The sequence below is a fragment of the Crocodylus siamensis genome, chromosome 1 (genome assembly GCF_052110815.1).
Source record: "Crocodylus siamensis isolate JL-2025a chromosome 1, ASM5211081v1, whole genome shotgun sequence".
NCBI classification, from domain to species: Eukaryota; Metazoa; Chordata; order Crocodylia; family Crocodylidae; genus Crocodylus; species Crocodylus siamensis.
Genome location: NC_143395.1, coordinates 113,798,012 through 113,822,480, shown reverse-complemented (window position 1 = coordinate 113,822,480; position 24,469 = coordinate 113,798,012).

The window sequence follows — 24,469 nt, the reverse complement described above, 5'->3', positions numbered from 1 at the left end:
AGTGCTCTTCACTGCCAAGCCAAAGAACCAGGAAAAGGGAGGCTGGCTCAACTAATGTCCATAACAACGTCGTTATTGTCTTTAGAGGAAAAAGTTTTTACCTCCCGAATTTGAATTCTGGTTCTAATATCTCTTATTTTTTAAGTTAAGGTGGCTGTCACAATTTTTCCGGGATGGTTGTTAATTTATTTCAGGACTGTGTCCTGGCATCCCGAAACAGTTCCTGAAATGGACTTTTTTCCAACTCTGACAAATTAGACCCAGACTGGCTGACCTCTCTGAATGTTTCTGTGGCACCCAGCCTGGTCCTGCTGAGTTGGCTAAGGGGATCAACATGAAAATTACTATATTGTTTTTGGTTCAAGAGGTAGTTATAGGCTAGAAGCAGTATACCCATTTTCATGTGGAACTATGCTCAGGTTATTTGGGTCAGTCTCTGTGCCTACAGCACCATACTCAACTGATGGAAATAGTAAGTCCCCTTTGTATGCTAGAAGTCTGTGGGATATCCAGGATCATATTGCAAAGTTTGGTTACTGGAAGCTGGTCACATCACCTAATCCAGCAGGGGTCATGCACAGTTCTTAATTCAGGGAAGCAGAAGTGTATGGAAAATGGTGGAGTAGAGTATTGTCAGATGAACACAAAAAGGTGTTTTCCAGCACAGTTTAGCTTGAAAAAACCCCATCTTCTTAGCAGCTGAGTTGACTATATGGAAAAAAATGAAAGAATGAATAATTATTTTTAAAAAATAAAGACAAAATTTTCTGTAAATATTGGTTTCTGCATTGCATTTAGTTTTGAGCTAAAATGTGAGTCCTCTTTAAGAATGCCCCTCAGGAAGACAGCAGCGCATCCATTTCTGACAGACTGCTACACAGTAGAACAAAACGTGCCGAACAAAAAGGATATTGTAGTTAAGTAAAAGCTTTACAGCAGATTAGCATATTTTCCATTATCCAAAACAGGAATATATTTAAACAAAAATATTCTTAAAGAGACCTGCAGAAGGAGGAAAGCTAAAAATAACTTTATACGGGGTAAAATTGAACATCCAACACATGATTAAATTATATAATGGAGTTAAATTATGCTTTTTTATGAATGCCCATAAAACAGAGAAACAATAAACTAGATATTAAAGAAATACAAAAGAAAAGTAAATTAAATAGGGAAAATAGGTCACAGTTCACAAAAAATGCCTTAAATTATCAAGAATCGTGAGAAATTGTATTTAAAAAACAGATATAAAAAGGAAAAAGAGGTAAGTAGTACAGAGAGCTACCACATAAACACAAGCACACAACCAAGTCTCATTTTGGCCATAGTGGAAATGAGTGAGAAGCTTTCCTTCAAGCCTTTTGTAGGTACTTATTTATATAGGATAATATTTTAATAGGGATGGTCAATGGAAGCCTTAAAAGGAAGTAACAATCCTTTTGTTATTTTTTTATAGTAGCAATCCTTAAAATGGTCTATGGACTACAAGTGGATAGCAAAGACCTTACTGATCCCATGATGATAGCTTCTTCTTTAGCTAAATTTCATTAAAAAGATAGTTAATATATGCTATTAAACACTCTCCTAATGTTATTTTTCCACATAAAAGCACTACTGTAGTTGCCTCAGGCAAGCCACAAGGGGGATAGATAGGGTGTGAGCCTCACAGTTGCAAATGGTTTGGGAAATGGCCCATGTGATTGTAAGTGAGCCAGGATGCAAGTCAACAAGATAACATGTCTATTAAGGTATGACCCATAATTAAGAAAAAAATAGTTTGGGAATTCTGACTTTTCACTATTGCATCTAGGATAACATACTCATTGAACTACCAAAAGTTCTGTTTTAATTCATTTTAAGGATTAGTAACACCAGGAAAAAATACAGTGGAATCCACTTAAATAGAATTAAAATATCCATCAACGGCTATTCATCCCCATTAAGTTCAATCACCAGCTAACAAAAGATACTATATTGTACTGCAAATGGGACTCAGTGGGCATGTCTACACAAGATGCTTTATTCAAAATTAGAGCATATTACTGTACAGTAAGCGTCACATGCTTACAGTAAGCGTCAAATGTTTACTGTGCAGTAATTTATTCTAATTGTAAGTAAATTTACTACCTGTAAATACAAGTAGCAAATTTACTCCTGAGTAATTACTGAGCAGTACAGCATGTGTACACAGGTGACTAGGAGCAAATCTGCTTCCAGTCAACCAGGCATCGGGGGTGGGGACAATGTTCCCCTGCCCTGGCAGCAGGGAGCTCTCAGTCCGCACTTTGCGATTGCCATCAGGGATTGGGGGCTGAGAGATTCTTATCTCCTAGCCTCTGCCTCACAGCCACAGGGCTGGGGCTGGGTGATGCTTATATCTCACCCCCAGCTCTGTGTTCACAGGGCAAGAGCTGGGAGATTCTTATCTCCCACCCCTGGCTCCTAGGTCATGGAGCCAGGGCTGGGAGATAGGCCCTGGCAACTGCAAAGCAGGGGCCTAGGAGATAAGAATATCCCAGCTCCTGCTCCCCAAGCATGAGAAAGTGGGGCATGAGAGCTCCCTGCTGCTGGGGCAGTGGGACAATGTCTTCACCCAGGCTCCAGTGGAAGAGCCAGACCCGGCAGCAGGCAGCTTCCAGGGCCAGGTAGCAATCTCCTAGTCCCCACCAGGAGACAGCTGTCTCCTAGCCCTTTATTCCCTCCCAAACTTGGCTGCTACAAGGGACTGGTGCAGCGCTGGTGGGGACAGGAGCAGAAGCAAACTGCAACCATAAAAGCAGCAAATCTGCTCTCAAATCTGTTCCTGCTTCCCCGCACATGTAGATGCCTGTCCAGGGTGGGTTTACTCTAGGGTAATTGACTCTAGAGGTCTCTTTAAGAATATTTTTGGTTAAATATATTCTTGTTTGGATAATTTAAAATATGCCAGTCTGAGGTAAAGCTTTTATATAACTACAATATCTTTTTTGTTCAGCACGTTTTGCTCTACTGTGTCAGTAGTCTGTCAGAAATGGATGTGCTATCTTCCTGAGATGCATTCTTAAAGAGGACTCACTTTTTAACTCAAAACTAGAAATGCAGAAACCAAATTATGCTAAAGTAAACCCACCCTGGAGTATTTGTGTGTGTAGATGCACCCAGAGACACTCAAATTGCTTCACTTCACTACATTAGTTTGCTGACTTACTGAAGATTTAAAGGTAACACTGGTCTGTCACTGTCAAAAGTGCTGAAGTGAGTTTTCCTTATATTAACTGCATGTAGTGCAATGTAACAGAGGAACACAGTGTCACCAGTTTTTGGAGATGTCTTGTGAAACTGCCAGGTTGAAAGAGACAGGACTTGAAAAAGGGTTTTGAAATGGCCTCTGCTGATCGATCAACTATGATATAAAGAAAGACTAAGATGAATAGATTCTGAAAGTCATAAAGACCAGAGGCAAGCTTGCTCTACTGAGAGCAGGTTAAGAACAGATTCATCCTGTGAGTTCGACTTAATCACATGAAGGCACCCCAAAAGAAGATGCAAAATAGTAAATCATGAACAGCATTGAGTCCAACTTAATTTGTCTTGGTCTGAGAGGCTAGGTGATCAGTGGCAAATAAACGTTAGCAGAGCACAGGGGATTATGGTTACACAGAGACATTTTGAAATGACAGGATGTTATTACTGCTGATACTAGTCTTCTTTTGCTTGGGCACATTTACACATGCACTTTATTGTGCATGTCCCTATTTTAATGCACATACTCTGGTTTCTCTTCAGATCGCACATTAAAGCATCACAAAAAAAGCGCAGTTTAGTTAATACACAATAAATAGGCTAACAAACCCTTTTCTAGTATCTCACAATGGAGGTACCAAAAGTGCAATAATGAACATGTAGATGCACCCCTTGGTATCCTGATTTGCTGCTTTGGGTTTGGACTTGCTGTCAGTTCCTGGAGCTGCATTAACTATAGTTAATAGCGAGAAAATTCTCAGGTGAAATTCCTCCCCTCCCCCCGCCCTCCTCGAATAGATTCATGGCATGTAGGAGGGGCAGAAATTAATGTTTTCCTGGACCTTTCTGGACTAAAAGTCCATTTCATAGTTGCCTATGATCACCTGGGGCTGGACTCAGTGACTCATGCTGCCCATTTTGGTCCTGTGTTCCAGCCTGTGAGAACATGAGTTGAGAGTTTCAGGGCACAATGAAGAACTTCAATTAACTACTGTGCTTACCTCTACAGACTATTCATTTAGATTCATTCAAATTTCTAAGTGAGAGACTATTTTTTATTGTTGTTTGAATTGGCTGGGAAGGTGCTCAAATACCACAGCAAGAAGAACTGCACAAATATATAAAACTTTGAAAAATACAAAAATGTCAAGCCTAGGCAATCCATAATGTCAAAGAGTGTATCTACATGAGACACTTTACTGTACAGTAGAACAAATTACTGCACAATAAATATCTGCATCTATACATGCAAATCCTTACTGCACAGTAATTTGCTCTACCCAGCAGTTAATTCACTATATGCAAGAAGATTGCACCCTGCCCCCAGGAGTTGCCTATGCCAGGGTGGGCTCTGCCACCAGAGCCTAGGTGGGGACAATGTCCCCCTGCCCTGGAAGCAGGGAACTCCCAGCCCCCCCTCTGCAATTACAGAGTGGGGGCTGGGAGAATTTTCCCTACCCCAGGTCCACAATTGCAAAGCAGGGGCAGGGAGCAACCTCCCTGGCCTCACTCCACCATCATGGAGCTGGAGCAGGGAGCTCCCTGCAGAGGGAGAGTTCCCCACCCAGCCTGGAGCTGCCTGGGACCTGCTCCTGACCAAGACAGTTCCTGACCAGCCCAGGGCTGTACCAGGAAGTCTTCATGTGCACCCTGAAGCTGGTTGGCAACTGTCCCATTTCAGGCAGTCCCCAGCCAGCTTCAGGCTACACATGCAGATTTCCCCACACAGCCCAGGGCTGGCCATTAAAGGTCCCAGTCAGGGGCATGTCCCAGCCTCACACCTTTCTCCCAACCCCATGCTCCCATTGGTCAATCAAGGCACAGGACTTGGAAAGAGCTGTGAGGGAGGCAAAGGTCCCAGACCCCCAACAGTGCTCCACTGCCCAGATGGGGGCTCACTGCTAGCTGCCTCACTGGTGGATTGGGGCAGGGGGCTGAGACCTTCCCCTTCTCCATCTCTTTCCAAGCCCCCCACCCCTGATCAGGGAGCTGAGGCCAGGAACTCCCTGCTACTGGAGCAGGGGGACATTGTCCTGGCTTGGACTCTGCCACTGGAGCCTGAGGGGAGGAGAGCAATCTCCTAGCCCCCACTAGAAGACAGCTGTCTTGTAGTCCCGTGCTCCCTGCCAGCCCCTGGGCTAGGACCCAGGGGGAACTTAGAGCTCCCCTGGCTGCTGCAGGAGGGGTAGTGCAGAGCCAGAGGGGCCAGGAGCATACTGCTGCCAGGAGCAGCACATCTTCTCCCAAATAAGCACACATGTAGGGCCTGCCCAGGGTGGGTTTACTCCAGAGTCAATTAGTCCATCCAGCAGCATTTGCAAGTGTTGACATGCCCAAAGTGTAGTCTACAAAGCCTTTTGATTGGCCAGAAAAGGCCGTGGTAGAGGCCTAGGAGGAAAGATATTAGATGGGTGCTAGCAAAAGGAATGATTGTTTAGAAATAAGGCCATGAAATGACTCCAAGCAACAAAGACAACATTTGTAAGAAATGCAAAGTACCTTAACTATTCAGAAACTAAACAAGTTCATTACAACACAAAGAGTGTGCCTACACAAAACGTTTACTGTGGAGCTGACTAATTAACTCCTCGGTAAAAGTCTTGACACCCTATTAGGGCACAGGAAACTAATAAATTCTGCAGCACGGTAGGACTTGTAAATACAAGTACTATACTGCTGCTGAGCTTTTTCATGCACAGCAGCACACAAGCAGCTGCTGAGCTGGCTGAATGGGGAACAAGGGTGCTTTAATATGGCGGCTGCCTGCTGGTTAGCGCTGCATTGAAGAACGTTTTGCTCCAGTCAGCCTCTCCACAGCACACTGAGCCTGGTTGGAGCAGCCCCAAGCTGTCAGGCTGGCCCCCCAGGCCTCCTGCCAGTCAAGGCTACTCCAACCCAGCTCAATGTGCTGCAGTTCAGGTGCACATATAAATAGCATGCCCTGGAGCTTCCTTGAAGTAATAAACTCCAGAACACCAAGCCGCGAAGTTTATTACTGCACTTTAATGGCATCCAAAAAGTCTCTATTTGACTCTACTGGCCAGTGCTCATCAATCAATTCAAAGAAACTAAAGTGTAGTTTTCTATTTTCAGGAGTGATGGTTGTAGCCCTGTTGGTCTAGGGACATAAGCAGACAAGGTTCTTTGGGTGAATCTGATATCTTTTATTAGACCAACTTAAATAGTTGGAAAAAGTTTTCTTAGCAAGCTTTCAGGTTTAAAAACGCTTCATCAGACTGAGGAAGCCTCTGCAGTTGATGTGTGCTCTTCCTGGATGGAATGAAAAGTAAAGAAGCCAGAGGCTGCGCTGGTATGCATTTAACACAGGAGTCAGTGAAGATGTAAATTGAGGAGTCAGTGAGTGAGAGACAGGCTGGGTGGAAGGGTGAAGAGATAAGCGGGATGAATGTAACACGTAAACAGTGAAGAGGTACTAAATCTGCTCTCTGTCAATTCATGACCATTGTTTCTTGTTACCCCACAAGGCGCCCCAGTGAACAGAGCATCTCTGATCCCTTGCTACATCCCCCTAGTGAATTTGTAGACAGCCACAAGATCACCTCTCACTCTTCTCTTGTGGAGGCTGGAGAGGTCCAGGTCCCTCAGTCTCTCCTTATAGGGCTTGTCCTGTAAGCCCCTAACCACACGAGTGGCCCTCTAGACCCTCTCAAGTCTACCAACATCTTTCTTGAAGTACGGTGCCCAAAACTGGATGCAGTACTCCAACTGTGGTCTGACCAATGCCGCATAGAGGGGAAGTATCACCTCCTTGGATCTATTTGTCATGCATATGCTGATGCATGATAAAGTGTGGTTAGCTGATGATTTTATCACACTGACAACTCATGTTCATCTTGGAGTCCACTATGACTCCGAGATCCCTTTCCACTTCTGTGCTGCTGAGAGGGTCACTTCCCAGCCAGTAGATATGCTGGATATGTTTGCACCCTAGGTGCAGCACTCTGCACTTGTCCTTGTTGCACTGCATCCTATTGTGTACTGCCTACTTTTCTAATCTGTCCAGGTCTGCCTGCAATTTTATTCTACCCTCCAGAGTGTGCACTTCACTCCACAATTTAGTATCATCTGCAAACTCAGACAGAGTACACTTCACATTCACATCCAAGTCACTGATGAAGATATTGAAGAGTACAGGTCCAAGGACCAAACCCTGCTGGACCCCACTACCTACATCCTTCCTGGTTGATACTGACCTGTCTACTACCACTCTCTGGGTGCAACCGCTAAGCTAATTTGCCACCCACCGGACTGTGTAAAGATCTATGTCACAGCCTCTTAATTTATTTATGAGAATAGGATGAGATACCATATGCTAAAGTCCAAGAAAACGACATCCACCTCTACTCTTGCATCTAAGTATTTTGTGACCCTGTCATAAAATGAAACCAGATTGGTCAGACACGATCTTTCTGCTACAAATCCATGCTGGTTTCCCTGCTGCATTATTTTTCCCTCTGGACTTCCACAAATATCATAATCTTCATAATCTTTTCAAAGACCTTTCAAAGGATAGAGATGAGACTAACTGGCCTATAATTACTCGGATCCTCCTTCCTCCCCTTCTTAAAAATAGAGACTATTTTTCAGTCCCCTTTTCCAGTCCCCCAGGACCTGACCCAAGTCCTGTGAGTGCTCAGACAGCTGTGCCAGTGGTTCTGCTATGACACTGACCAGTTCCTTCACTACCCTCAGATGCAGCTCATCCAGGCCTGCTGACTTGAACACATCCAGTCCATCCAAGTTACTCTGCACCAAGTCAGCGTCAACACTTGGTGGGCTGGTGTCCCTTTGATGCCCATCTAAGAACCCATTAGGAGACTTATCTTGAGTCCTGTTCAGGAACACGGAGGCACAAAACTCATTGAATAGCTCAGCCTTGTCCCCCCTGTCTGCCACTAATTGCTCCTCCTTGTTCAGTATGGGTCCTATGCTGCTCTGCACCTTCCTTTTACTAGCTACATACCTAAAAAAAGACTTTTTGTTGTCTTTAATTTGTGTTGCCAGCCTCAGCTCTGTAGTTGCTTTGGCCTTTCTAACTGCCTCCCTGCAAGTGCGAGCCAGGTAGGTATACTCCTCCTTGGTAGCTTTCCCCTGGTTCCACTACCTATATGCCTTCTTTTTTGCCCTTAGGCTCCCCTGGATTTCCCTGTTTAGCCAAGGACATTTTTTGGTTCCTTTCCCCCTTTTCCCTTGTACTAGGATTGTCTCTCTCTGTGCCCAAAGGGTCGCTTCCTTTAAGAACGACCACCCTTCCTGGACTCCCATCTCACCAATACTCCTATCCTGCAGTGCGTCATTGACTACACTCTTGAGCACACCAAAGTTAGTCTTCCTCAAGTCAAGTACTTCTACCCTACTAGTTATCTTACCCACCCTATGCCGTATGGTGAATTCAATTGACATGGTCACTGTCCCCAAGGTGACCATGAATTTGCAGCTCCCCTACCAGGTCCTTCCCCATAGCCAACACCAAATCCAGTAAGGCTTTCCCCCTAGTCTAGGAAGAGCTGGAGGGTTTTGAATCCCAAAGTACCTGTGCCCTGGCACCGGGTGATGGATCTCCTGCCCTAGGCTCCTCTGGCCCTGCATCCCAGGTGGGGCTGCCCACAATCCTGGCTGTCTGAATACCTTTCCCCTGGCCACACACCCCTGATGTGAGGGAACTATGAGGGGAATGCAGCACGAGGAAGAGCTATGCCTCCGTTTACAATGTTGCAGTTGCCAAACTGTCCTGTTTTTATTAAAGAAAAATGGTTTGAATGTTGCCCATGTCAAGAACTTGGTCTCTTCTTATCAGTGCTAACCAGAAAAACCTTTGGAGGGAGCAGGAGCAGGAGTTAGAGATGTTTGTGAAAGGGGTGAAATAACCTGGAGGGGTGGTTAGAATTGGGAAACGGGGTGGGGGTTATAGTCAGAACCCAGCACAGAAACTTGGAGGGGGGAGGCAGGGAAGCAGACTTTAATTCCCAGATTTGGGAGTGAAGACCAGTGACTTTTCCATGCAGGATCTGAATAGGTGGGTGATCCAGTGTCTGCCTGAAAGGGCTGCAGGACTGGGCAGGGAGGTGGCTGTGGGGCAGGAGGCATGGCCATAGCAGGGGCCATGGATTCCTGGTGATCCCCAGTGGGACTCCCACCCCCTTGCTCCCAGTCCCCCTCTGCAGGGACCCCAGCCTTGTGACCCTCAGCCATGCCTGGGGTGCACCTCTCATGGCAAGACTGATCATGAGGCTGGGGTAACTCATCTCCATTCCTCTGCAGTGGAACCTGGACTAGAAAAGGGGTCACAGGGTGTGGAAGAGCTCCCCCGTGGGCTCTGGACTTTGCAGGTGGACAAGCAGGGACACATGGCTTCCCAGTGACAGCATAACACATGGGCTGGTGGGTTGTGCTCTCCCTCAGGTTCCAAGTGCTCCTGCACCTAGCCGGGACTGTCTTGGCACTACTTGGGGGACCTCCATTCATGAGGCAATGGTCAGGAATGGCAGGGGAGTGAATCAACCTGAGGAGGAGGGCAGTGTCCGGGATAGCTCTAGCCTCAGGCCCTGGGCATTATGGTCCTATTCCCTTTGCTCACCACTGCCCCCCAGAGTGGTTTCCACCACGGGCTTTTCCATATCCTCAAACTATGGGTCGTCAAAAATTATCCTGGTTTTCTCTGTTTAGAAATCCAGAATTCTCTGATTAAAAACCCCAAAATCTGTGTTTTTCCTTGATTAAAATGAAATGCCACTATATTTATAGGTATCAGTTGAACACAATGTTCTATTGATATATTTACAATTTTAAAGCAATTTGGAAGCTATCGGTGCTTCAATCGTATTTTGGCATTTAACTTTTTTTTTATTATAGAAAATCAGAGCTCCCCCTTCCCCCTTCACTCACCAGGACATGCATGGGTCCAGCTGTGGCTGGCCCCCCTCTGTTGCTTTGTGGCACTGAGCAGCCTTAATATGCTGGTGCTCTGCCTCTGCCCATGTCATTGCCTCTCACTCCCAACCCACAGCCCTCATCACTCCAGCTCTGGTGGTGCCCCCTCACTCCTGACCCATAATCCCCTATTCCCACCAGTGCCCCTCAGTCCCAAAACCCAGCCCCCAGCCCTGCTGGTGCCCTTCACTCCCTACCTGCAGTCCCCTGACCCTACCAGTGCCCCTCTCTGCTTACCCAAAATCCCCTGTCCCTGCCAGTACCCCTCACTCCCCACCCATAGTCAAGGTTCTCGGGGACCACTGTCAGCTGCATACCTTGTGCCCCCAGGGACCTGCTCCTTGGCACCCATTCATTCCATGGCCCTCCTACACCTCCTCCTAAAGGGGGGCCCCTGCTGGGGACTACTGCTTTTCTTCCCCTCCCCCCAGTGGTGCCATATGTGTGCAGGGTGTCCCTGTCAGTGGCAAGGAAGTGGGACATGGTGTGTCATCTGCTCCCAGGCTTCTTCTACATGCACTTATACTGAACCTTCATCCATTTCATCTTAGCTTGGCACTGCATCCAGTTCCTGTCATGGTTCTGTGCTTGCAGTGCGCTGGACCACCTCCCTGTTGTGGTGTCCTTTGTGAAGCTGGTCCTGGGTCTCCTGCTCACTCCAGATGGAGATTAGATCCCTCATCTCCACATGGCCCCAGTTGTGTCCCCAGGGTTGGGTACTGGAGGAGGATGGGATGTGTTCTTCCATGGTCCACAGCACAGCAAGGCCCATGGGGTCTTGGCATCTGTGCATGGATGAGAGTCTGGCTGTGAGGAGGGAGGGAAGGAGGGAGGGAGACAGAAAGGAAGGAAGGATGGAAGGAGGTCTGGGTCTTAGTATGTGGTTCTCCATCCCACTCCAGCTGGGTGCACTCGCTGCTCCGGAGTGAACAGGGCTTCACTGGCCAGGCTACCCTCATGACTGAATTTTCCAGGGGCTTTCAGCCAGTGCTCCCACAATACTGGCAACACCCCACACCTGAGCCTGGACGTTTCCAGTGACCTCTACCTGAAGCACTGTGGTGGTTGACCATGCCCAACCTGTTCCTGAAGTTTCCAGGGGCATCTGCCAGCCTGACCCAGATCAGATGCTCAAAGCTCCTTCCTTCCCCAGGCCCTAGTAGCTTTGGGACCCTGTAGCTGTGGGCCAAAAAACACTTGCAGTACCCCATGTGCACATGGCACAGGTACCTGCTAGCAGTGGCTGAGCCGCAAAGGTCACAGAGTTGACTCCATGCCAGCCCAGCTCCAAGATTCTGCCCCCACACCAAATCTTCCAGAGGTGAACTGCCCACACCAGCTCCTGCTCGGAGGTGTGGGGTATGTCTACGTTGAGATCTGGGTCTGGCCACTGCAATGTGGGACCCATGGGGCTGTGCCCAAGTGCACAGGTATGGGGGTCCCCAGTTGGGTGTGTGGGTGCCGGGGTCAGGGTCTATGGTGCTGTGCCCAAGCACATGGATTCCCTCGGCTCAGTGCTGGAGTCTGCATGTAAGTCGTGGGGTACTTTATGACATGGTGATGGGAGTGCAAGGACACAGTCCAGGGACTCAGATGCCTGGGTCCCAGGATCTATTTAGGGGACACAACTGCCTTATTTCCCTGTCTGCCTGCCTGCAGCTGGCTGAAGGCTGAGCCAGGGAAGAGGGACTTTGTTTGCTTGAGGCCTGCTGGGCACTCAGTTGGAGCAGCTGAATGCAGGCCAAGTGCTAGCACTCCTCCCTAGGGGACCAGAAAGCAGACTAGGATGCTGGAGGACAGCAGTCTAACTTGAATCAATAAGGGGAAAGTACACAAGTTTGATAGATTGATTTAACCTGAATTAATCTCAATATAGAGTCCCTCAGACACAGTCTATTCTAGGTTGCTTGTGCCATTTTTAGACTGTCTATATATGCAGAGCTTCTGCATAGTTATGGTTTAGATTAATCTGTGTTCAGTTAGACTTTAAGTGTAGGTTTAAGCGTAATGTCTGTATGTGCCCTTAACAGCTAAAAGCAATGAAATAAGATGAACTTTATTAAAGCTGTCTTTCATTTAATGCCTGTCAGCTCATGTTCAAACTGAGCCTTTTGCTTTAAACACCAGTAAAGCCGGGTTTAAACCTTGGAAAAATGCACCTTTGCTATCCTCTGACACTTGACAGTGAGTGTTGGGCCCACCTCTTATCAAAAACCACACTACCTTATGCCAAAGCTTCAAAAGAATTCTGGACTTTGAGCAGGACACAGGCAAGTTCAATAACGCCAATTTGAATTAATGTTGTGTCTGAAGGCAGATTTCAGCCTCGTATTCTGCTCTTCCTGTAGCTGTATAATCCTATTACAGTTTGTGTTTTCTTGCAAAACGGGTGATCACTGCCCTGATGTGAAGTAAATTTCTATGCTTTACTGCCAGCAACTGTTGCTAATCTCTCAATCCATCTCTCTACTAACCCAGGGCAGAGAGAGTTGATCAAGTTCAGTGGCAACTATAACTTGAAGGGGGAAAAAAAACCTTTAGTGAATGCTTTGCTGATCTCAGAGAGCTCTGAATAGTATACTAGCAACAATATGGTCTTTCATCACAAATAACAGCACAGACAAAGGCTCCTTGTACCAGGGGCCAGGAACAGTGTGTCATGAGTTTGAGTAATGAAAGACTTCAAGGGCATTTTATTTGAAATAGGCTTATGTACTTTCTCTGTCCTAGCAAAGGCCTGCTACTTACCACTCTCAGTGAGTAAGTGAATTATTTTTCAAGATTAACCTACACATTGGCATTTGTGAAATAAAATACACAGGAATAAAAGACAAGAAAGTTTATATTGTATGACGTTTTCAGTCAGTATAATGTATAGGAGTTCTTACGCTAAAATCTAGTATGACAGTTCATATAGGATAAATGTGCCACCCCAATGCAGATTTTTAACTGGTATAAAATGTTCTCGGTCCATTGGCTTCACTGGAGCTATAGTCAGTTACAAAAGTTGAAGCTCTAGCACTCGCAAGGTTTTATTCAACTTTATTTAATTAATGTGTGTAGTTCATTTTTCAATGCCTTTTTCAAGTGGCTATGAAAGAAGAATCTACTAATTTGAAAATTTTAAGTGAATCAGTGCTGGTGAAAGGTGCCAGGCTAACAACCATAAAAACTGAATGACTGTATTTATACATGGAGTTATTGATAGAAATTACCACCCTGCAAAAATGAACCATCTATGTCTACAAGGGCCTGGGGACACTGTAGCCACTAGGCCCAGTCAGGTCTTGGCCTCAGTGTTGAGGCCAACCATGACAGCTATAACTAACTTAATTCTTTTTATGGATATTTCTTTCTAACAGTACATTCTGGAAGGCTCTTCTAGAGTTAACACTGTAGGTCTCACTACAAGGAGAAGTGCTGACTGCCCCTGTCACTGCCAGGTTATTAGTAACAGAGCAATTACCTCTTTTGCAGTACTTGCAATGCTCTTTGCTCCAGCTAGCAGCACAACATGACATAATGTCAGGACTGGCTGGATTCTATAGGCACAGAGAAGAAAAAAGGAAGGAAATTAAAGGCAGAAAGGTTAAGTGAGAAGAGCATTTTGTTTCCCTTACTTCCAAGCACACAAACATCTTCCCCTTCCCCTTCTTCCAGAAGAGGATGTGCTTCTAGGCCATGCTGAAAGAGGAAAGAGAACCACTAAGGCTGCTGCAGGTAAGGAAAGCAACCATCTGAAGAGAAAATCAAGGATAACTGTGAAAAATAAACTGTGATATAAGCATGCCTCTTTAAGCACTCTGCCCCTTGCTGAAGCAGTGACAGGTTGTTTGTGAGCACTTTGTACACTGCTGCCAACTCTTTGCTATTTTATTTTAAGTCTTGCAATATTTGGTGTTTTATTTACAGCCTCAACAAGCAATTATATGAAAATCTCATCTTTCATTTTTTTTTTTTAAATTAACTTTCTAGTCTTCCTGCTTGCAATGAAAGCTTGGAATGTGACTGTGTATGGCCAAAAAGAATCTCAAACCAGAATGTACCTAAGGGCTAACTACAGACAGGCAAAAAGCCCGAGGCTGAATCGATTCAGTCTTTGCAGTTTAGTCTAGGATGCAGAGATTAAACTGAGAAACAACTGGACATACATTCACTTTTGATTCAGAAAATGCAGCAACATACCTGCAGTGACTCAGGCCAGAAGCCCAGGGGTGCTAGAGCACAGCTCCCTAGCACATAGCCAGCATTGACTGTGTGTTTGCTTCCTCTTCCTGCTGCCCCTGAGGTCACTGCGATTTGCAGTCCAGAATCACAACAACAGGACTCTCCAGGGTTGCTCATCACTCCCTCTTCCTGCTTCCAGGTGCCTTGTAGTCCAAAGTTGTAGCCGGCAGTAAGTTTTTAGTAGGGCAGGGCAGGGCAGGGCAGCTCTGTACTCGGGGGAAGGGAAGTTTAACTCCCTTTCCCGGCCTCAGACCCCAGCCAGCATTTGCCTGGGGGGAGGCAGTCCTTGCCTCTCCCCACCAATACTTCTCTACTGGAGCAGACAGTACAGCCCAGCCCAAGGTTGGAAAGCATGCTGGGGGGAGCTCTGATTTAACTTGGACAGAAGTTTCATAAATCAGTTTGACCCAAATCAATTAAGTCTGATACTACTACATTCAACCAAGTTTATCTTAGTTTCAGCCATTTTGAAACTAGCTTGTGTGCATTGAATTTCTAATCTGTTACAGGTTTAAACCAATTTCTGGTCACTTAAACTGGCTTATGTGAAAGTTCTGTCCATAGCCAAAAAGTCATCCAAATTGACCATTATTTTGGCCTAGTGCCCAATTTCTGCATACGTAAAGTGGGAGATGAGGTGAGGATTATGCATTTGAGATTTGAGCTGTACAGATCATACACAAAGGTCACAGGTTATATTTCTGTTTTCTAACAGTAACAATGACTGTGTATATGAACTTGAATATACAGAATATTGTGAAAAAATATAAAGAAGATATGAATGTGGCTAAAATACTCAATATTGGAAATAATAAAATACTCAAAAAATTGTACTCAAAGCTGGAATATCTTGTAGTGGGGAAGTTTTTGGAATATTTTCCAATGAAATATTTGGACTATTTGCCCCACACCCACATCAAGTGCCACTCCAATCCCCTTCTCCAGCCCAATCTGCTGCTCTGCTTTTTGTTTCCAGACCCATGTGCCCTGTCTTAGCAGCTGTTCTGTTTTTTACTTCCTTCCCTGTGCTCCCAATTTGCTGCTTTGCTTTCTTCATCCTGCTCTATGTACCAGTGTGCTGCCTGTCCCCTCCCCAATCTGCAGCATGCCAGACACAGAGGCTGCTTGTGCTATTTGTGGCACTCAGCCACAGGTGAGCCACCCTGCTTAAATCAATAGGAGCAGCAATCCTCTGTCACAGAAAAAGACTCATCCAGCTACTTGAGCACACACAATACGTTCACCGGCAGCTGAGCTACTTTCAGGCAAAACCTAGAATTAACTCAGTCAGCTGGCTATATTCATTATTGGATATCACTGTAGCAGATTTTCAAAATCAACACCCAGCTCTTAGAGGATCCTAATGGGACCTTTTCTCCTGTCCAGGCCCCCAGGGTTTGGAGTAGACTGCCACCAGAGGCAGTTCAAGCACCCACTTTGAATGCCTTCAAGACACATTTGGATGCTTACCTTGTTGGGATCCTATGATCCCTGCTGACTTCCTGCCCCTGGGGCAGGGGGCTGGACTCGATGATCCTCTGGGGTCCCTTCCAGCCCTAATGCCTATGAAATCTATGAAACCCAAAAGAAGAAATGCAGAACTAAGCACCTTTTATAACAGCCCCTATAGGAAATCAAAACCCTTCCCAGAGGCAGGAGGAAAGAAAGTCCTACAGGGAAGGATCTTATGAAATGAACACATTTCAATTGGAGCAGCTTTCCAGAAAAAAAGTCCCTAGGAATGTTACTTTTAGAATACTATTACAATCCAAAAGTAAACAAACTTACCCTGTAAGTGTGAGATGAAAGTATATTTCTAAAAAACAAAATCATCAAAAATTACCTGTAACAATCACACATACACACAAACTTGGATTTGAAATATGGTGCGTATAAGGGAAACAAAACAAAAGCACGGGGTTTTTTTTGACTAAGGTAAGTCTGCAACAGTCAGCCTGAGAAATCCATAACACCTCCAATCAAAAGCCTAGCACCTTATGTGAATATTACCTATGCCAACTGTATATTCCTTATGCCAATAGCACTTTTTTTTTCCCATATAAGCAAACCCACACTAAGAAAAGAATTCTATCAATCCAAACTATATAATGAACATAACAGTAAAAGACCAACAGATTCCAGCTGCTATCCATAGTTACAGAAAACATGAAGGGAAGGTGCATTCAACAGAGGTATTTCCAATGAAGAAAAAAGAGATGATAATAATAATAATAAGAAAACAAAAAAATCCCTACCAAAAATTACAATCAACGTTAAAAACAAACATTTTTTTTATACCTAAGATAAATGGGATCCCACACTGGGCTAAGAAAACTCAGTTTGAATCTACAAGCAGTCTACAACTCAAAGGATGTTAATAGCTTACCCACAATGCCCATCACTACTTTTCTGGCAGTCACCCTAATCTGATTAGACGTTTCATCATTTCCCTCTCCATTTACCACACATACACCAACATACACAAGACAAATCAGTCAATTTTATAGTGGTGAACTTAATAGTACACTTCAATTATGATGTTTGTTTTGTAGGATTTAATAATTTTGGCCCCCATTTACAAGAATAACGTACTGCATAATCCTACCTCTCAGTAGTAGATTATGTGGTAAATTATGATTAAAGACCAGAGGTAGCCTCTGTTCTCAATCAGACATCAACTGCATAGCTATGAATTGGTTAAAAAAAAAGAAAAGAAAAATTAATTCTAGGAGAGAAGAAAATAAGAATGAAAATTCATTTCACTTCTTTTTTGACACCATAGGCCAAGTATAGAAATTCAAAAAGTCTGAGGTGGATTTACACTAACTTTTGCAGCTTTTTATGCACACTAGATTAGTTCAGGAGAGAACAGAACTCATGTTCGCCCTGTGGGGCAGGGATCGGGGGGCTCAGCGGGCTGGGGAGGGTGGGGCCGGGCAGAGCAGGGATTGGGGGAGTTCAGGATGGGGTTGGGTGAGGCAGGGATTGAGGAGGCTTGGGGGGCAGGCAAGGGATGGGCCGGGTGAGGTAGGGATTGGGGGAGGGTTGGGGGGCAGGTGGGGGATGGGGCCAGGTAGGGCAGGGATCCGGAGGGCTGGGGGAGCAGATGGGCTGCCAGGGGTCTCCCCCATGGTCCCCTCCCCCCTCCTCTAGCCCCCCAACCCCTTTCTTACTGGCCCTGGAACCTGGGTCCACCTCCCTGCTGGCAAGCTGCTTGCCCTGCATGGGCAAGCAGCATGCACCAGCACCAGGGCAATGAGATGCTCTGACAATCAGAGCATCTGTGTGAAGGATCCAGCTTCTGCCTGCCCCAGGACACGGTCCAGAGCTGGGCCCTACACTGGTTTTTTTCTCGGAGGGGGATTGAGCCCTGGATATCCAGAGGTCTAATTTTGCTCCCATGCTGCAAATTTGCAGTGTGGGTAACATTTTCTCATCCCTGCACATGCCTCTTGCAGCATCTCAAAGGGGTCTGAGGCTGCAAGAGGCACATGCAGTCACATCTGGATGCACCCCTGATGTCTAGCAACAAGGAGTCAAACAATTAGAGTACACTTAGCTGGCTACAAGAGCCCTACCTCTCCTGGATGAAATTGCTATGAATGCTATGTTTTGGCACCTTTGCTAAAATTTTAAGTGAGCTGTAAAGAAACTTCTAGATGGTGAAGATAGTGAGAGCAGACATGAGGTTTCTCAGCCCAAATTCTATATGGATGTTTTTTACGGTGTCCTGTATCTCAATGTTTCCTTCACTTTTATATTTATTAGATGTTCTCACTTGGGATCTGCTGTATTCTTGAATATAATAACTACCAGGAAAGAATTCAAATATTATTCAGTTGGGTATCTTTCTTCTGAATTTTCATAATTGACTGAAGAAGTAATCACTGTATCTTACACTTAAAATGACATCTGGGAACGTAAGTCACATTGATGATGCGGAAAAATTCTGAACATTGTCACTGCTAAGAGGGAGCTGAATTTTGAAGCTGGGATATGAAGTTTTACTGATATTATTGGTCCTATATGTAACAAAATATTCTGTTGCTGTGGAAACCACTCTGGAGACCCTATGGGTTTTGCTTGCCTAAGCACAAGCGTAGGCTAGTCATAATTCAGCAGTCAAAACATGTTCTTTTCCCTGTCCAGCCCTACAGTTCTACATATATGCCTAATTTGCAAATCTGGACCCAGTTCTGTTTGAGGGTGAAATTTGTTCCCTGCCTTCCCACTCAGAACGACCAGGACATACAAATCCTCAGTTCATTTTACAGTTATACTGTAAAATGGCAGCATGCACTGGCAGGATTTGCTTGCCTTCCTGGACAACCATTCTTAGAACAAGGCAGAGGATTTGTCTGGCATCTTTAGAGGAATTTTCAAGCTGCCCAAAAAATGCAGACTCCCAATTCTGATAGAAATGTCAGCCTTTCTTTCAGTTGGCTACACTGCAGATATCAGAGAGGTTTCACCAGCATTAAATGTTCTCTGCTTGTTGATTTCTTGCTCAATTACAATATATAGTACTTCAGTCCTCTCTGGTGAGGTGGAGATTAAAGCCCCCTGGATTTTCTGTTACATTGTGCTAGGGGTTACAAAACATTTGAGAAATCTATATGAGGTAAAGGAATACAATTAAAGCCAGTTTCCTAAGAGGTTAGCTAAGAGACAATGATTTTTGTTGAGAATAAGGTATTTCTACCTTCAACAGTTTTGTTTAGTCCTCCTCCTCCTTTTCCTACCATATTTTTCTAGTTTATAGATAGTTTTTCTGTAGTACTCCACCCTCCCCAACAAAGTAGCCATAATACAGCTGTGATTAAAAACAAAAAAACAAAACCCTGAAAAATGCAAAACAGCTCCAATTTTTAAGAGTGTACACTACTACTTAGTCTACCCTGGAAATTCTGTTCTTATATCCACAAGCCAGTATTTCGGCAGAAAGATTGTATGGCTTGTACTTAATTGCTTATTCAAACATGCTAGTTACCTAGTGTGTGTATATATAAATAGCACACGATATACAAAAACATATGTTTTTGCTGGAGAATACAAACAAACACAATTATTTTTCACTCTGCAAATATGGATTAAAGCACTTTTAAAATCACAAACTCAAATGAACTTTTATTGGGCTTTAGATATAGTCCACAAGCCAAGAGATTGTTTCTGGGGCACGTTATCCTTTTCAGTGAAAGTTTGGTTATGTTCATATCTGGAACTTGGGTTCAGGTGCATTTCTAAGTTAATTTTACTTTTGCACAAGGCTTTTACTTCTTAATGTACTAACATCTATTTGCCCATATCCAGTCACTGTTGAATGATGAACTCTGAGCAAGAGGATAAACCCTGATATGGCAGTATCAATTATCTGAGCCTTCCCAAAATAGAAAATGTGAAAATAAATAATTTGGTGCCTCCTTGAGAACGTTATAGAAATCACTGTATTTTGTCATCCTGCTTTTGAAAACCAGAACAGGAGCCGATATATTTAAATATAATACTGCTAATTTTTTTTCTCACTGAGTTTTCCCAGGGTCGTTTCCTGTCCTTCTCTGTAGATCTGTGTGACTGACTAAAGTTTACTGGGGTTTAAACCCATGAAGTCTCATAGACTTTGCAGTTTGGGAATGATCCTCATTGTACAAAGTGATTCCATTGGGCAGTACACTTCCTTGCAAACCAGCATAGGTGACAATGCCCAAGCATTGTGACAGCTCACAGTATATGGGGAGAGAACGTGTATTTCAAGTAGGATGTTCTTGAACACTTGTGGTCATGCAATGTCCTACAAAAAGTTTTTTAAAAAATCCACAAAAAAACAGCATGTTATTTCAGTTTTCTTGGCCACTTGCCCTGACTTCACTGAACCACGGAAGATTGGACAATCTAACTTCCCTTTAGAAATTATATTAGGGATTTTTGTTGTTGCTGTTGTTCTGCTTTTTGTTATTGTTTTGGGTTTTTCTTTAACTCCTATCTCTTAATTGGTTTATTATAAACTGTTGTGTAGTTATCTTACATATTGTTATACATAAGAACCACTTCCAGGACTGTGTGTAACAATGCTGTTCAAAATTGTTCTTAAAACATTTAGAACCTGGAAGAGATTTTATTGACATACAAATGGGTATCTGTTTATTTTGAACCAGATAAACCCATCTCTAACAAGAAATGTTAGTTTTTAAGATCCAATAGAACACCTTATAGTTAAATGACTTGGATAGTGTTGGTCTAAAATGCTTTTTCTTCAGAATTTGAGGTCATCTATAGTGAGCCACTAAAACTGTAAACAAAACTGCTAAAGTAAAGCTGATTAATGAGTTCTAGGAGCCATGCTTTTTAATTATGTTAGACATGCTAATGAACTTTCTAATTACTCTTCAGGAAGGTGTCTCAGAAGCAGGAACTATGGTTAGTCAAGACCTATTAAGACTCTCCTGGGTTTCTGAAAATATCTGGTGTTTATTGTAGATTTCTTGGCACAGCATGTTGTGTATCCAGCAAGTTTTTCATTAGAAACTATCGAATTATTATCAAATGTATTAAATCACCAATTAAGCCTTCTTATGAAATTTTCACATCTTTGCATGAAGATGCTAACTATAAAATTATAGTTTAAAAAAAATTATAGTTAGCATCTTCATGCAAAGATGTGAAACTGAAACTCTCACCACAAGGATATATATACAGCCATTATATGGTTTATTTTCTGGTTAAATTTAATTAGCCTATGCTATCTCTAAAATGCTTTGGTCAGTTTATGCATTATTAGCATACTGTATGTAGAAAAATAGAAAATTGTGTAATTACATGTTAAATGTTAGTGAAACCCCTAAAAACAAAATATTATGCGACACAGAGCACAGTTAGACTTTATCTCAGTTAAGTTTTATTTTGCAAAATTTCCCACCACTGCTGTTACAGGGTATGCTTTACAAGTAGTTAATGGACTTAATCAAGTGAGCACTAATGTATTAAACACTACAGCAGATTGAAGTGACTTTAAAATAATTTGAAACCACCTTTAAAAAACAAAAAAAGCAACAGAGCTTTGGCTACGCTTAATACTCAACAATTAAAATAAATGTACAAGCGAGTAATGGAAAAAAATCAAATCCTGAACATGGCCACATTAATGAGGAGAGAGAAAATACTACACCCTGAGAAAGAGTCACTAATAAAGAAAGATCAAGCGCATTGGCCACATCTGTCCATAGGACACATACAAATGAAGAAAAAGCAAGTAATGAATACAGCAACCTGAAAGGAAGGACGCTAATTATAAATAAGGTCCAAAAACCAGGTACAGTGAAGAAAGGTACAATGAAGAAAGATCAAATGTTGAGCAAAGCCACCAAAATGAGATCAAACATGTCCAGAAAGAGAATGAGGGGCAAAGAAAAGGAGAAAGAGAGAGATTAATACCCCTTCCATACTAGTTTGCATTCATATTTAAAACATTTTAACCTGGCTTCTAACACAGTCTTCATCCATTCTAGAAAGTTTTGTCAGCATAGCTGTGTCCCCATAAAGTATAAAATTAATCATTCCCAGGTGACATAGCTATGCCAGAAAAAGCCCCTCATATAAGCTATGCAAACAGAAGAATGTCTTCATTAGTTTAACTGGCATCATTCAAACAGGTGGCATGACTATGCCATCAGAAAAACACCTTCCACTGATGTCTTTCTGCAGTAGTGGGCTCTGCTGGCATAGCTCAGCTCTTGTCACAACTATACCAGTTCAGTCCTACCACCAAAGGCGCTGTAACATAAATGTGCCCCCAGTTTTCATGACTAAGGTGGACCATGACCTTGCCCATATACATTGTTGATACAATGTCCAAATAACTATGGGGCAAGAAGGAATCTAAACTAGAACCTAGTTTTATAATCTCCCCAATTTAACAGCTTTGGAAAACAGGTTGGCTGTCAACCAAGAATTGTAACTGGTGTTTAAATACAATCCAGAGATTGTTGTTGATAGGTATCAAGGAAAAGACCTGAAGTATTAGAAAGGCTCATTACTCAGAGTGATTGGGCCAGGGTCCTCCAAGGAACTGTAGTATCTATCTGCCTTGTAAAATGTCTCAGCTACAACTCAGCTGTCATCTAAAGTGCCTAGGTCCCTCAGGTGTCTCATTCTGTCCCAGTGGAGGAGGGCCAGTTAGCCTAAATCCTGCTGCTGCTCCTGCTGCTGCTGCTGCTGCACAGGTAATAAGCTGCCTAGAGTCCTTACTCACAGCTGAGCCCTAGTGGGATTCTCAAGATCAGTGTTCCCTACCTGTCCCTGTAGCTACAAGACACCAGGGAATACAGTCTGTCTAGAAATGGCTGTTCTAACAGAACAGCTATTCATGAATTTAATTGACATCATACGAAGTCGTAGCATGATTCTGCCACTAAAAATATACATATTTATTAAGAGAACAACTTGAATTCACATCTCAAGTGAGTTCCTTAAAAACTGAATACAGATTCATTCTCTTTCTCTGTCTGGACTAGTTAATAATATATTATTTATACAGTTTAGAACTGCTCTCACTGGAGAGTGAGAGCAAGTCAGAACTCCAAATAGCCCTAGTGGTTAGGGTCTTCTCTTACAATGTGGGATCGAATCTCCAGATCCCCGGGAGGTTCTACTTATTAGGGTATCAGCTATCCTGGGTTTCCTTTTGCTCTCATTTTCCGCAGGCAGGAAAATGGTCTTATGCCAGTGCCGGATTTAGGCTTAAGCTACTTAAGCTACAGTTTAGGGCCTCACAATTTGAGGGACTTCTAAATAAGAAAAAAAAAAATGGACATTTTCATTCTAATATGACAAAAATATATATATATATGGCTCCACAGTTATTGGTCACGTGAGTTCATAAATTTGTGCAGCAATAACAATAATTAATCTTAAAATTTCATGAAAATCTATTTTTGTGGATTTTATGAATTGTTTTTATTGTATGGGGCCTCTTAAACTGGACATAGCTTAGGGCCTCAGCGTGTCATAATCTGGCACTGGTTTCTGCAGTCCAAGAGACTGTTCAAAGTAGAGGGTCTTACATAGTGACAGATACCTACCTCTATCTTTGTCCAGAGGAGAGCCACGCGCATGATCAGAGGTCAGGAAAACAGATCTTATGATGACAGGCTGAGAGCCATGGGACTCTTTAGCCTGGAAAAGTGTAGGCTCAGGGATGATCTGATGGCCACCTATAAGTTTATCAGGGGTGACCACCAGGATCTGGGGGAACGTCTGTTCACCAGAGCGCCCCAAGGGATGACGAGGTCAAACGGTCACAAACTCCTGCAAGACTGTTTCAGGCTGGATATAAGGAAGAATTTCTTTACTGTCCGAGCCCCCAAGGTCTGGAACAGTCTGCCAGCGGAGGTGGTTCAAACACCTACATTGAACACCTTCAAGAGTAAATTGGATGCTTATCTTGCTGGGATCCTATGACCCCAGCTGACTTTCTGCCCTTTGGGCAGGGGGCTGGACTCGATGATCTCCTGAGGTCCCTTCCAGCTCTAATGTCTATGAAATCTATGAAATCTATGAAATCTATGTTAGTAGTTTAAGTGCCTAAGCCCCACCCATTTCCCTTTACATTCCACTCAACTCCAGTGGTTACTCCCTACTCAACTGGCTTCTAAGGATCCCTTCCTGAAGCATTCAAATAGGAATCATAGGAAAGTAGGACTGGAAGGACCTCACAAGGTCATCAAATCTAGCCTGCTGCTGAAGTCAGGATGATCCCATACTAAACCTTTCTAGACAATTTTGTATCTAACCTGCTTTCGAAAGTTTACAAAGATAGAGACGCCACAATTTCTCTAGGTAGCCTGTCCATTTGTGACACCCTCATCGTCACCTTCTAATCTCCAACCTAAATTTCCCCTGCTGAACCTTGACGCCATTGCTCCTAATCCTGTCCCCTACAGCCACAGAGAAAAGCCCATCTCCATCCTCTCTATAATCACTCTTCAATATTGAAGACTGTTATCCACCCTCAGAATTCTCTTTTCCAGACTAAATAACCCTAACTCTTTCAGCTTTCCTCATAAACCCTGCCTCC